Source organism: Pinus tabuliformis, chromosome 7, assembly GCF_031772625.1.
Source record: "Pinus tabuliformis cultivar Carrire ecotype Pingquan chromosome 7, CPIR1, whole genome shotgun sequence".
Classification (NCBI taxonomy): Eukaryota; Viridiplantae; Streptophyta; class Pinopsida; order Pinales; family Pinaceae; genus Pinus; species Pinus tabuliformis.
Genome location: NC_142293.1, coordinates 199,501,976 through 199,514,892, shown reverse-complemented (window position 1 = coordinate 199,514,892; position 12,917 = coordinate 199,501,976). Strand labels below are relative to the sequence as shown.

General features: G+C 37.6%; 2 pseudogenes; both read right to left on the bottom strand.

Moving 5' to 3' along the window:
- Positions 1-9,670: 9,670 nt before the first annotated feature.
- On the bottom strand, positions 9,671-10,435 carry LOC149246538 (protein DWD HYPERSENSITIVE TO UV-B 1 pseudogene; annotated as a pseudogene).
- Positions 10,436-10,630: 195 nt separating this feature from the next.
- LOC149246537 (protein NRT1/ PTR FAMILY 5.10 pseudogene) lies at positions 10,631-12,631 on the bottom strand (annotated as a pseudogene).
- Between the last annotated feature and the right edge of the window lie 286 nt (positions 12,632-12,917).

The following is a 12,917-nucleotide window of genomic DNA, read 5'->3' as shown; positions in this document are numbered from 1 at the left end:
ATTTTGTTTATGTAATTATTATCAAGCCGACCATCACTTATGTAGGCTCTAGAAGCCCAATCGACGTGTCTATTCAACCTCTACATTTTTAGTATAAATAGGAGAGGATTTGATGTCATTTAGAACACACATTGTCCATGTGAACTCCTCCTCTCCACGTCTTGGGTTTTTGGAGCAGGAGAGATACACCATGAAAATGTACACTAGCCTATGATGCCCTAGTTCTAACACACAACATACATAGTTAAAATACGCAGCCTGGGTAGATGGAAGACGCAGTAAGAGGGAGCCATGGAAGCCGCAGTGATACATTGCCCTAATTTGCTCCTGAAGAGCCGCACATAACGTTGTTCATGATTCACGGTAAAATGGAACGTTGCGAATGGCACGCAGCAATGGAAATAAATATTATACATAGATATTACATGGATTACACACAACAACTCAATGAATGTGTATATGCACAACGCAGGTGGATACGTTGGGCACTCATAGATATAAATATATATATGCTGAACATTCAGTATATATGCTGACGTTGGGCACTCATAGATATATATACGCTAGACCATTTGGAACGCTGGAACAGTAGACAATCAAGATTAATAGATATAAATATATACGCTGAACATTCAATATATACGCTGACACTGTGCACTCATAGATATATATACGCTAGACCATTTGGAACGCTGGAACAACAAACAGTCAAGATTATGGTGAACATAAGACCGTCACATATATATAAAACTGGAGCACATACTTGAAGCCACAGTCAATGCACGTAAACACAGTCTATATATGAAATCGCTGCTAATACATGAAGTCGCAGTAATGGTAACGAAGCCTAGCCTCAGTCATGTCTTGTGAGGAGGTTTGGAAAGGAGACCTGTAGCTAAAGGAGACCTGCTCATGAGAGGAGCAGATCCGCACCATGTATAGATACATAGTGAATGAAAAGCTATGACGAGGGTTTCAGGCTATGCCAAGTGCTGTTGTAATAATGACAGTAATAGTTACATTCTCAACATTTTAATGCAGTCCATGAGAAGCTGTGATGATCAGTGACAAAGTCATGAACCAGTTCTTATGAAATCATGATCTCGATGCAGAGATCACCTCTGGGGTAATTTCAAGGGACTGTCATGGTGCAGCAATGATGATAACAACAATACTGAAGATCTCAGTGATAAAGTACAACACAGGGTTGCATGATGATGGAAGATGCCGCATCTTGGACAACATAATGTATGTGCAGTATGATGTAGATTACGGGCAACATGATGTGGATCATGGACATCATGATGTATGGGAAACATGATGAAGATCGTGGGCAGTACAGTGATGTATGAGAGCATGAGTAGCATGATGATCATGGGCAGCATGATGGTGCTACACAGTAAGGTGCAGCAAATGGACGAGATGCAGCACGATGATAGGTGAAGGAGTCACCTTGAGAATCAGTTGAAGCAGAATGTCTTCAACTGATCTCATCATGATACGAAATGATCTATGCTAGATCTAGATAAGTCAAAGTATTGAATTCTGTTGTAAATGTACTCTCTCTCTCTCTCCTTCTCTGCCGAACTTTGAAGATAAAAGAAGATTTGATCAAAGGGTTTCCCCACACATTGTGGGGTTTGTCCCCGGCTTGCGCCACATCTTGTGTTCTCTTGTCTTGGCTTGTCTCTTGCATTTTATATTTATGTTCTATCTACAGTTTATCATAATGCTGATGTGATTGCTAACTGTGAAAATTTAAATAAATTGCTCTAGCATAGAACATACCTAATCTTAACAAATGTAGAGTCCAAGGACTATCTTACCTTGAAACCTTTTTGCCTATACTTCTTCCTTTTCCCTATACCTATCACCTAAATAATGTAAAAGACAAAAGGTTTTGTTAAAGGTAAGCATTTAAGTGTCTTCTTCTTCATGTTTGTCTATATACCTTATTGTTTTGTTAAAGTATGCATTTGGCTATGGAATTGGCCTGTTTCTGCAGCTAATCTAGATTTCCGCAGCTATCTCCTTTGTTAACAGGGTTTAGATGCTCCATCTCAGCCAAGGAAGATATGGATGGATGAGGAATGATTCCCTTGTGGATTATTTCCTATTCTCTCGAGCTAATCCTTCAAGAAGATCGCATGACAACATGGTCAACCTCAAAGTCAACTACAAGATTATCACCGGGACAAAGACCGAGTTTTCTCAAAATCTTATCGATTTTCTTTTCCAAATAGAAAATCGATTATTTAGCGATATATTTTGATTTAGTAGGATCAAAATAAATATATATAGGCTTGAAACTCTCGTACTGTTATACAGAGAAGTATTATAAAAGCAATGGCCGCTCTGTGTTTTGGGTGCGCGCCGATACATGTAAACTTTAAGAACATCTTGTTACACTTGTTTGCGAGTAATAGACTTGGTTTATGTTTTACGTACTGCATTGATTGGATATTGTCGACTGTTTCGTGGAGGGCCCCTACGTCCAATACATGTCTTTAACCAATTGCACATAGATTTCCTCAATTGATTTTTCGTAGATGCTCTGTTCTGTGTTTGAAATGCCGTATGATGGAATTAACAATTGAATCATTGTCTGCATAGACAATTCCCTTTTCTTTATACCTAGCTTAATTTTGTTATTTCATTTCTTTTTATCTGGTACAATTTGATCATTTTCCTTGCTTTCTATGTAGTGTAGTCAACTATTTCATTTTCATAGCGTAGTTGCTTTTCAGTTTATTAGATTTATGACTTGTTTGGATGAAGTTGAATGAGTAAAAGAGTCATAATAATTTTCTTGACAATTAAATCCATACATCATTCATTTATATTCTGATAGAATAGATCTCATTAGCACATCGTAATTTAGGCTTGGATGCAACATAAAGTTCAGAGATAAAATCCAAAACAGTCTAACAAGAGCAAAGCTTAGAATCACACTTAAACCATCCATAAAATGATTCAATAGGAATTAATTTCTAAGATAAGTAGCTAACAACTTTAAGACACAATTCATTAATATAATTAGTAATACCATCTTCATATTAATTCTAAATTTAGACGTTAACAAGAACATAGATATCTTAACGACATCAATTAACTTCTAGCACATATAGTGCACTTGTGCTTCATCGGTATACCTGCCCTGGTTGATAATTTATGTTGACAATTTAAGGACATTAAATTGGCTAAACAATCACCACTGGGATGCCTTTATTCTAGCAACTTTTCCGAACCTTCCTTCAACCCCTCCATCTTGACATTCATCATTGCTTGCATGTCTGCTTTTAAACCACCTATCTTAGCATATGTTACTTTCTATGAGAGTGAAATTTCTTGCACTTGGTCTTGTAATTTTGATATATTATGTTGCATTTCTTCATCTTCTTCATGAAGTCGTCTCAAATGGTTTTTTTTTCCACTTCTGAAGCTTTGTCGAAAAAAAGTTATTGCGAAAATGCCACGATGACTTGTTTAAAGCAGTGAAACCCTAGAATCAAAAGCTATGATACCAAATGTTATGCAAACAGCTCACAAAATAGAAGAAAAGATAGATCAACCTCTTTAAGGGGGAAACCTCCTTTACATTACACAAATGAACAATTCTTGGATGATTCAAATGATAAAACCTCCTATATATATAGGAGTCTAAGGGGTCGCAATATAATCAGACCCGACAAAATAATAATTTAAGGGCACAACAATAACAATAGTGGGCTTATATGGGGCACAACAATAACAATAAGGGGGGTACACTAATAAAAATGAGGGAATACACTATAGGGACCTAACACAAGCAAGGTTGATAAGTGTTTCGAAAACAGTTGAAAACACGACTGTGCATAAACATCTTTATGAATCCTTCATAACTTAAAACGGATGATTGACAAGCTAAATGTAATCCGCACTCAACACCTACAGTCACAGATTCAACTTACCTAATTTACGAAGCCTAAGTGTCAAAGTATTCAGGCACAACAAGTAGATTCTCCATTCATTAAGGTAAAGGCATCATAGGAAAAAATCCAAGCACACATAGGCAGTTACCAAATTCAGCTCGAACAAGGGAGCTTGAAACACAAATCTCATGGGAATTATAAAGACTACCATTGTTGATAACAAGAGGGCATGAGATAGCTACTTGAAATGTGATTTATGGACAGACAAAATGACTTAGAAGGGGATGACAGGAAAAGCACCTTTTGAGGCCCTAATTTATATTTCCTCCACCTTCAACTGTATCTCCAATACACCTACCCAATAACCATCGAAGCAAAAAAAGAATAGAGAAGATATAACTGCAGTGAAAGTTTTTACTACTACGGGGGATTTTGGGAGGATTTATGCCCAACTGGTATTGACAAACAGTATTGGTACTGGTACTTACCTCACATGCAACATTCATGGTTGGATGATCACCAAGCACCGATAGTTGCAGTATTCGTGTTCACCTCACATGCAGCATTCATGCTCACCGAACACCAATAATTGCAAAGACAACAATAAATCCTCCAATAGACTCTACAGATAAAGTCCTCCAGCAAACTCTAAGCCATCTCCCCGATTTCATAGATAGCCTAAGCATAAGGTAAAGAAAAGCATAGCGAGGATTTTCCAAGAAGAACACGTGGCGAGTCTAGGCAATTGGCTAACCATGTGTAGAAAAGTGCTCATGGGAGAGTATCATGGCGAGCCGCGAGACTTGTGGGAAACTGCTTGTAGTAGAGGCTGAGGGAGGAGGTCATGGTAGTTAGCGGTGCCAACAATAATGTTTGAAGAAAACAATTAATGTTAACCGAGTAATGCTAGCATGATCCTAACATTACTTGATCATGAAAAAAGATTCTGCATTTTCGTTAAAGTATGGTTGTTTGTCCTAAGTTTTTCATACAATATGTGCCCCTCTGCCTCGGGAAGTGACCAAATAAGATGGCAACATTATTGATTGGCTAACAATAAATAGTGTCAAGATTTTATATGCTGGTGAAAAATTAGATTGTAAAATTTGCTTCAAAAATTTGGGTTTTTTGTCTTATTTCCTCTGCAGTTGCTCATAGTAAGCACCTAATGAATTACTATAGTCCATGTTGCTTATGGAAGGGACTAATAATATAGTTTAAAGTTGCAACATATCCTGATGCCAAATTGATGTATCAAACCCTTTGTTTATGGGTGACAAGGGACCCCTCCTCACAATGATTTTGCTACTTACTCTATGAAGGTGTTCATACCCTACCTCTCTGAAATTGAGCTTATAACCTCCAAGGAGGAAACACATGCTTTTGACTGTTAGACACACTAAGAATGGGAATCAAAATAGGAGATTAAATTTTCCAAACTTAGCAAACTTCAATACACTTTCTTTTATTCACTCAATTTCAAATTTTGCCGCAGAAAAATGACAAACATGATGACTTGGTGCACAAGAAACATGTCTAAGCCTTGACTCAAAGTAATTAAATCCTACAATCATGTGCTAAGTTTGACTGTAGCACTCATGAACTGTTGATGCTCAATATCTACTAATGTATCCATGAACCATCAATGTAAAATCAATCAATATGAACTTTGGAGTAGTTCATCTTAAGTGATAATAGGTACATTATAAATCCTTAAAAGCAAGTGAAAGCTACAATATGATTTGTAGATGACAAATTAAGACTAGTTAACACAGGAAATAAATAACACCAACACCAACAATAATAATAATCCATTATTAATGTCATAGACTAGCCAAACACCAAATTGACCTATGAAACCCCTTCGTTTGTGGGACAAGGAACCCCCTTTGTATAGGGATTTCACTACTTAGTCTCTAGAGTTGTACATACCCTACCCTCTGTTAGATTCAAATCTATGACCTCTAAGAAAGAAACACATGTTCTTAACCATTAGGCCCAACTATATTCAAAGATTCATCACAATATTACCATTCTACCACTAGAACTCAAGCTGCCTTTTGGAAAAACAATCACAAAAGTTAAATCATATTAACCAATCAAAAGGTTCTCAAATCCTAACTGCAAGACAAAAAGTTTGAACAACATACCAATAAGCAAGTTCATGCATTCGAGGATCATAGTAGCCAGATTTAGGCCAGGCATTACTTTTGCCTAGTTTATCAGACTGATTATTTGTATTTAATATGTCTTGTGAAAATATTCATCTCTCCTTGGCAGCCCTAGACTGTTCACTATTATTCCTGGCATTCCCAAACATGTCCTCATCATATTTTGTACTGTTATTTCTAGAATAAGAAGAATGACCAGGAATTTCTCCATCATCCAATTCAGAATTGCTTATATTAGAATTTTCTACCTTAGCAATACTGGAAACTAGCTCTGATTTTATATTGTTATGAGAAGTGGCTTTGAGGTCATTTTTTGTCATTTGGTCACCTTCTTCCATAACATCCACAAAATGTTTAATATCATCATCATTTTCCTCAAGCTCAATCCATGTTAAACAAACATTTAATTGTTAATAAAAGAAAATAAGTGATCTATGATCATATCTTTCAGACCCACCAATTTCAAAACAAGGAAAAAATTACACATTTGATGATTTAAATGCAAAAGACAATGACCAAACATGATTCCTCACCAAAGAAGGTCTCACTTTTAGCACTTCAGACAATAGCAAGAGACATGCACATGCAAATTGTGGGGGTTGTTGAAGTGAGACCTGCACAATAAGATATAAACCTGTAAAAACCATGACCAAGATTGCCAATTGCTAAATTGTTTCTAGCCAAAGACTAAGATATTAGTGTTGTCATACTTATTGAATGTAGAGAATGTAGATTTGGTGAAATTTATGCACCCTCGTATCAAATTAAAATAAGGAATTTAATTGCTACTAAAAGCACCAATAAATTGTTTATATTTCCAAATAAAAATTGTAAGAGTCTCAAATTTATTTATAATATCTATCCTGGCATAACCACAACCAAACTACACACCTGCAACAATTGTTTTGAAAATGCAGCAACACGCTTTGAGTTTATATCAGACTTCAACGCCTTGAACATAAGCCCTAGAAACATCTCTGTCTGAGCAAAAGACAGATCAAAATATTATCAACATATGATAAAAACTAAAAATGTTGCTCACTTTGATTGCACTTTAGCAATAGGTAGCCAATATAGTTTTGGTCAAGGATATTCAAGATTTAAGACCATGATCCTCATTATTAGAAGCTCAAGGTACATGATAAGGTTCTAATTTGCAATTTAAAATGTTGAAACAAAAGCTAGGTTCCATGTAAAGAAAGTGAAAAGATAATAAATTGGATCAAAAAAATCATCCTTGCCTATTTCACAATTCTAACAATTGCTGCATTAAATGAGTATTTTGCATACAATTAACAATCAAGAAAAAATTACAATCATTTCATGAGATACATCATATCAGATTATGCGCAAATTGAATAGAAAGGATACCTGCTTCCTGAAAAGGGAACCATGAAGTTATTCATCATCAAATCATCATATGTTAGATAAAGTAAATTGATTATTACTAATAAATGACATTACTAAAAATTAGACTGACATCCTCTCTTGATGGTCAATCTGGAAAATACACCAAGCTTATTTATAGATTTGAAAAGCTTATTTGGTCAGAGTGGATTGGTGGAGATGTCTGCATTTTGCTATTGTCTGGTAAAAGATTTGGAGTTCAACCTCTTCATCTTTTACAAGTTGTCTAATGACATGACATTAGATAAGATAAAATAAGACAATTTTATTACTGTGTGAAAAATGACCACAAAAGTAAGGTCAATTGGACCAGAGAGTACAACTAGTGTTAATACAATGTGGTAGTGCCAGCACAACTCCTAGAAAATGCCATGTGCAAAGAAAGAAGTCGACACAAGTATAAGATCAGATCAGAACATATGTATAAGACCATGACAAGGTACAACGATATAAGACACTCAGTTTGTCTAAAATACTGAAAGGTGGGCAAACCAAGAACTTGTCTTAAACACCCCTTCACTGTAGTAGTGGAATCAAACTACCAACCACCTGCTTATAAGGGAGGTGCTCTTCCATTGAGCTAGCACCCTTTAAAGAACTCTAATATCCTTGAAATTTCATATATTGGAATTGATTTTTAAAAAATGTTAGATACATAATGGAAATTTATATTAGTCGTGTTATCACAAAACCAGTACTAAGGGCTGCAACCAAGCAAGATTTTATGTAACTCTTTCAACCATACTTTAGACTAAGGATTAGCCTCCCTAGTCAGAGAGGGCTCTCTCACAAACTTTTGATAAAAATCAATCACAACAACAGATGGCTAACTCTTCACACATTTATGAAAACAAAGCTGGTTGGACAAATATCAAATTAGTCTTCATTGGGCTATGGAGTCTCACACATTCAGTAAACAAAAGCACAGTCATTTCATGGAAGTCAAGGCTCTTTACATCAGATGTTCAAACATACTTTACATAAACCACAGCTTGCCAAGCATACAGGAAGTCAGAGCATTAAACATGAATTCTGAGTGATTATGCTGTAACAAGGCTGTAAAAGAACATTAAGAGAATAAACCACCATTACATTTGAACAATATAATCTATTGAGAATCTTGAGAAGAAACAACAGCTGTTTTTCTATTACTGTAATAAGTCTTTTACATCAGCCAAAATAAAACTCTGTTTTTCATAAATATCCAACCCTACTTACATCTGAGTTTTCACCATATATAGGAAAACCAAAACTACCGCTATCTTGAGTCTCCTCAACCAGCATGAAGGGAGAACTCAATGATCTACCATTAATTACCCTTATCTATTTCTAAACTAACTAATTAAATACATGCAGTGTTGGGCTGTAAATACATAAAATCCCAATTATATTTCAAATCCAACTCCATCTCTTCGTATGCATGATTCTCCTTGGATCCTTGACAGCTGTACAATTTCTGTTGTGGCTGAGACATGTTGAGGAACATTCACTGAACGAGCAGCTTCGGATTCTTGCTGTGTGGATGACTCATTAGTTGATGAGGATATGTGCCCTGTTTTCACGGTCCCTGCCTTCCATTAGTCTTCATGTACTAAAAGACTATGCTCCAAGCCATTTAATACCTTTAATAATCACGCATAATCCAATATGCCTCATGATCTGGACGCTTTGTGAACTGAACAGGTGTACCACCCAAAATTTCGGTAACCCTACCAGAACCCTAACAATTCGGTCATAAAGTAACTTTAGGAAGAATTTTAGCAAAAAACAAAAAGTTTCACCTTTCTCTTCAACACTCACACCTGTCACCCTTTGAATACCTGGATAGCTTTTTATAGTCTCCTTACTGGCCTCGAGTCATCCTTTTCAAGATTTGCTGACCTCAGCATCAATTTCATTTTTTTTTCATAAAACAATCATCTACAGCAGTTTCGTAGCGCGCTACGAAACTGCTGTGTGACTTAAAAAAAACACAGTCTTCCTCTAAACTGCACAGTCTTCCTCTAATCTGCTCACAAAATTGAATAGCTGCTGTTTGCTAGGCTTCACGGTTCACCATTTGAACCAGCCTATAAATAACCAACTGCTCATATTCATCCTTGAAGACCGACAACACCACAAGCAAGTCTGCCACCAGCATTTCCTGTGCTCTTACTCAATTCATGGCCACCTTTGCCAAGATCATGTCTGAGCACAGCATATACGAACAACTTTTTTCTCACAACTCCCACTAATAATGTAATCCCTCCCATTCATATAATATGACCGAGTATAGTTCTGAACACTTCCTGTAGGAGTAATGTCAAATTTCATATGTAGCCTTCCATCCAAAGCTAAGTGTTGCTTGACCTCATTATCCACAGTTGAGGAAAGGATATAATGATCATCACGAGAAAAGCACACCATCACATTCCCTCTTAAGCTGGTCGTTGTATACAAAGGATGTGTAGGCTTTTGTCGTAAGTCCCACGTTTTGATTTCCTGATCAAAAGATGAAGTCGCAAACAAGTATGGGGAATGATGAGCAAACTTTACCACATTTATATGTTCACGGTGGAGATCTTCGAAAACTTGTAACCGTTTTCTACTACACACATCATACAGAACAACATGTTTTGAATATCCACTAGCAAGGAAATAATTATCTGTTTCATTAATATGGACAGATGTTAATTTCTCAAACTCTTCATATGTGTAAGTGGCAGGGTTTCTACTGCTGCTGCCTGCACCATATCTGGAAGGAAAAACAGTTGAGCACATTCGGTTCACATCATACAGTTGTAATGTGCCATTGTCAGAGCTAGCAATAAGCTTGGAAGGGTCCTTGTTGAACCAACATAGACCAAGAATACTATGATTTTCTCCAACTGACTGAACATGTCCGACAATTTTACCACTTTCATGGTTGATCACAACCACTTCCCCATCCAAAGTCCCGAAGACCATCAAACTAGCATCAGATGGATGATACTCAAATTGTCTGGGCCGAAACTTCTTGTTTGTCCTTAAGCATGTTGTACAAAACAATAAAAAAGTCGTCCTCCAATGTTGTCGACGCGCACAACCACAGCATAAAACTTGTATATAAGCAAACCATTTCCCTTTCCACTCATATGATGCTTGTAACCCAAACCATCAACGTTAAGTCATCGCTGCAGGAAACCATTCTGTCTCCGGAAGAATTAAAAGATACCGCCCACACTGTTGATGTATAGCCACTGACAGAATTTCCCAATGTTTGCGTGCATGCCCAGTCATCACCATCTCCATCCTCTGCCCAAACCTTGATAGAATTATCATAACTAGCAGAGACCAAAATGTCACGATTAGGGTGCCACTGGACCATCTTGACATCCTGTGTATGGCCTTGCAGTACTGAAACACACTCGAACTCATTCCCTGGTTAAACATCCCAAATCCAGACAGACTTATCACGACCACATGCGGCAAGTAGCATACCAGACGCGCTCCAAGAAACACTTTTGACTTCATTTTCACGGCCCTCTAAGGAGGCAATGCATTCAAATTCACCACTAACATTTTCCAGATTGCAGTAGTTGCATCAAAACTTGCTGGTGCAGTTTTCTGGGCACGGTTCAAACGAATGTGGCCTCGATATATATTTTAATGGATCCTAGGTGTCACCAATAACGGCGGCCTTGTGGCAATCAGAACCAAGTGATCAATTGTCTGTTGTTGACATATGCGTGCCAGGTATAAACTTATTCGCTCAGCTACTGAAAAGTAGATTTCGAAAGCATCACAAATTTCACCGAATCTCTCACTCCATCATATCATTCTTTCCTTTCTTGAGCGACCGCCTATGACAGAGAAAACGACATCCCCAGTTTGAAACGCCGAAGTGCCCTTCTTTTTATCCTTGAACATGGTGTGAACATAAACTTTATCATAAATACTCCTCGTTCATTCCCTGTCAAGTTTCTTGCAATCGGAACAAAGATGCGGTCATATACAGGCAACAGTGGAATAATAGATAGGTCAATAATACTCTGTAAGCTTGCAGGAGGGATCTCAAAATGTTTTCCAATATTTCTATCCATTGTGGCGCCCTGTTTTGTGAAAAAGGTTGCAGATTGTGAAAAGACAATCCCAAATGTCAAACATAACACCTAGATCGGTGACAGCCCAAGAATAACTTTCACCTCTTCAACGTCTTGGACTGTGCATAGTCGTCAATTATGGGTTGTTTTGCATTCGTAGTCTAATTCATCTTCAACTGTGACTTTGTCAAGAAACTTAAACTGATCAGTAGGCAAATACCGTCTTCTCGACCCAAACTTCAAACCTTCTCTTTCTGCAGGGGCAGCTACTTTCATTTCTTCTTGGAAAGGAGGAGAAACATTCCACCTATGAAACGTTGCAACAAAGACATGAACAATTCGAGTGAGAGGACTACCGATGGGCAGTTTATGTCGGTAAAATCTTGTCCCACACGAGAAGGTAAACAGTGCTATCACCATTGTCACGGCAGGAATGCCAAATCCCAGACCCCATCCAACATTGTCCTGAATATACAAGAGTACAGTGACTCCTAGAAGAGTACCAAAGCAAATACCCCAATACCAATAGTTGAAGAATGAACTTTTATACTTTTTCTCTACCGGATCACCGTCTTCAAATTGATCTGCACCAAATGCTTGTAGACAGGGTTTGTGGCCTCCTTGCCCCCAAAGCAACCAAGTAGATTGAGAAGAAGAAAATCCCAGAGCGATGCAAACTCCTCACAGAGGCCGATAAAGTGACCAAAATTAAACCCAGCAAATAGATGACAAAACACGCAGCAATGGTCCGATATCGACCAGAATATGTATCTGCTACAAAAACTCCAACGAAAGGAAGCATGGACGCCACGCCTGACCAAGCGTTCACATTCTTTGCAGCAATAGCAGTGCTTTCATTCAGAACATCTGTAAGGTAAGTAACCATGTTGGAAAGAATGCCTGCATAGGCTAGCCTTTCTGCTGTCTCCACTCCAATTATGAAAAGTGATGCTTTCCATCGGCCAGTATGAGCTCTCCTAACAGAGCGTCCACGGAGATCAACTGATCCATCTCCAACAATACCAGTGAATGAAGATGAGAGATCCTCTTCCATTGTTGTTTGCTCAGATAGTTGCTGTTGATCCCTTTTCCGGCAAAGAAAAACAAATGTCAACCAGGTGTCTATGTTCTCTGTCGGTGGAAGAACTAATACACGAACAGCTAGTATCGTTTACCCAATCTTTAACATTTCAAAAGCTCATCACTGACACGTACACGATCCCACAACCATGTAAACCTTGATATCTTCAATCTTATCTGAAAGATCTGACATTAGACCTTTAAGCAGATCAACCTCATCCACAGCAGTTGTAGCCCGTGTACAATAGGCATGATAGGATTTGGGCCTCCACTGAAAACTCGAACAA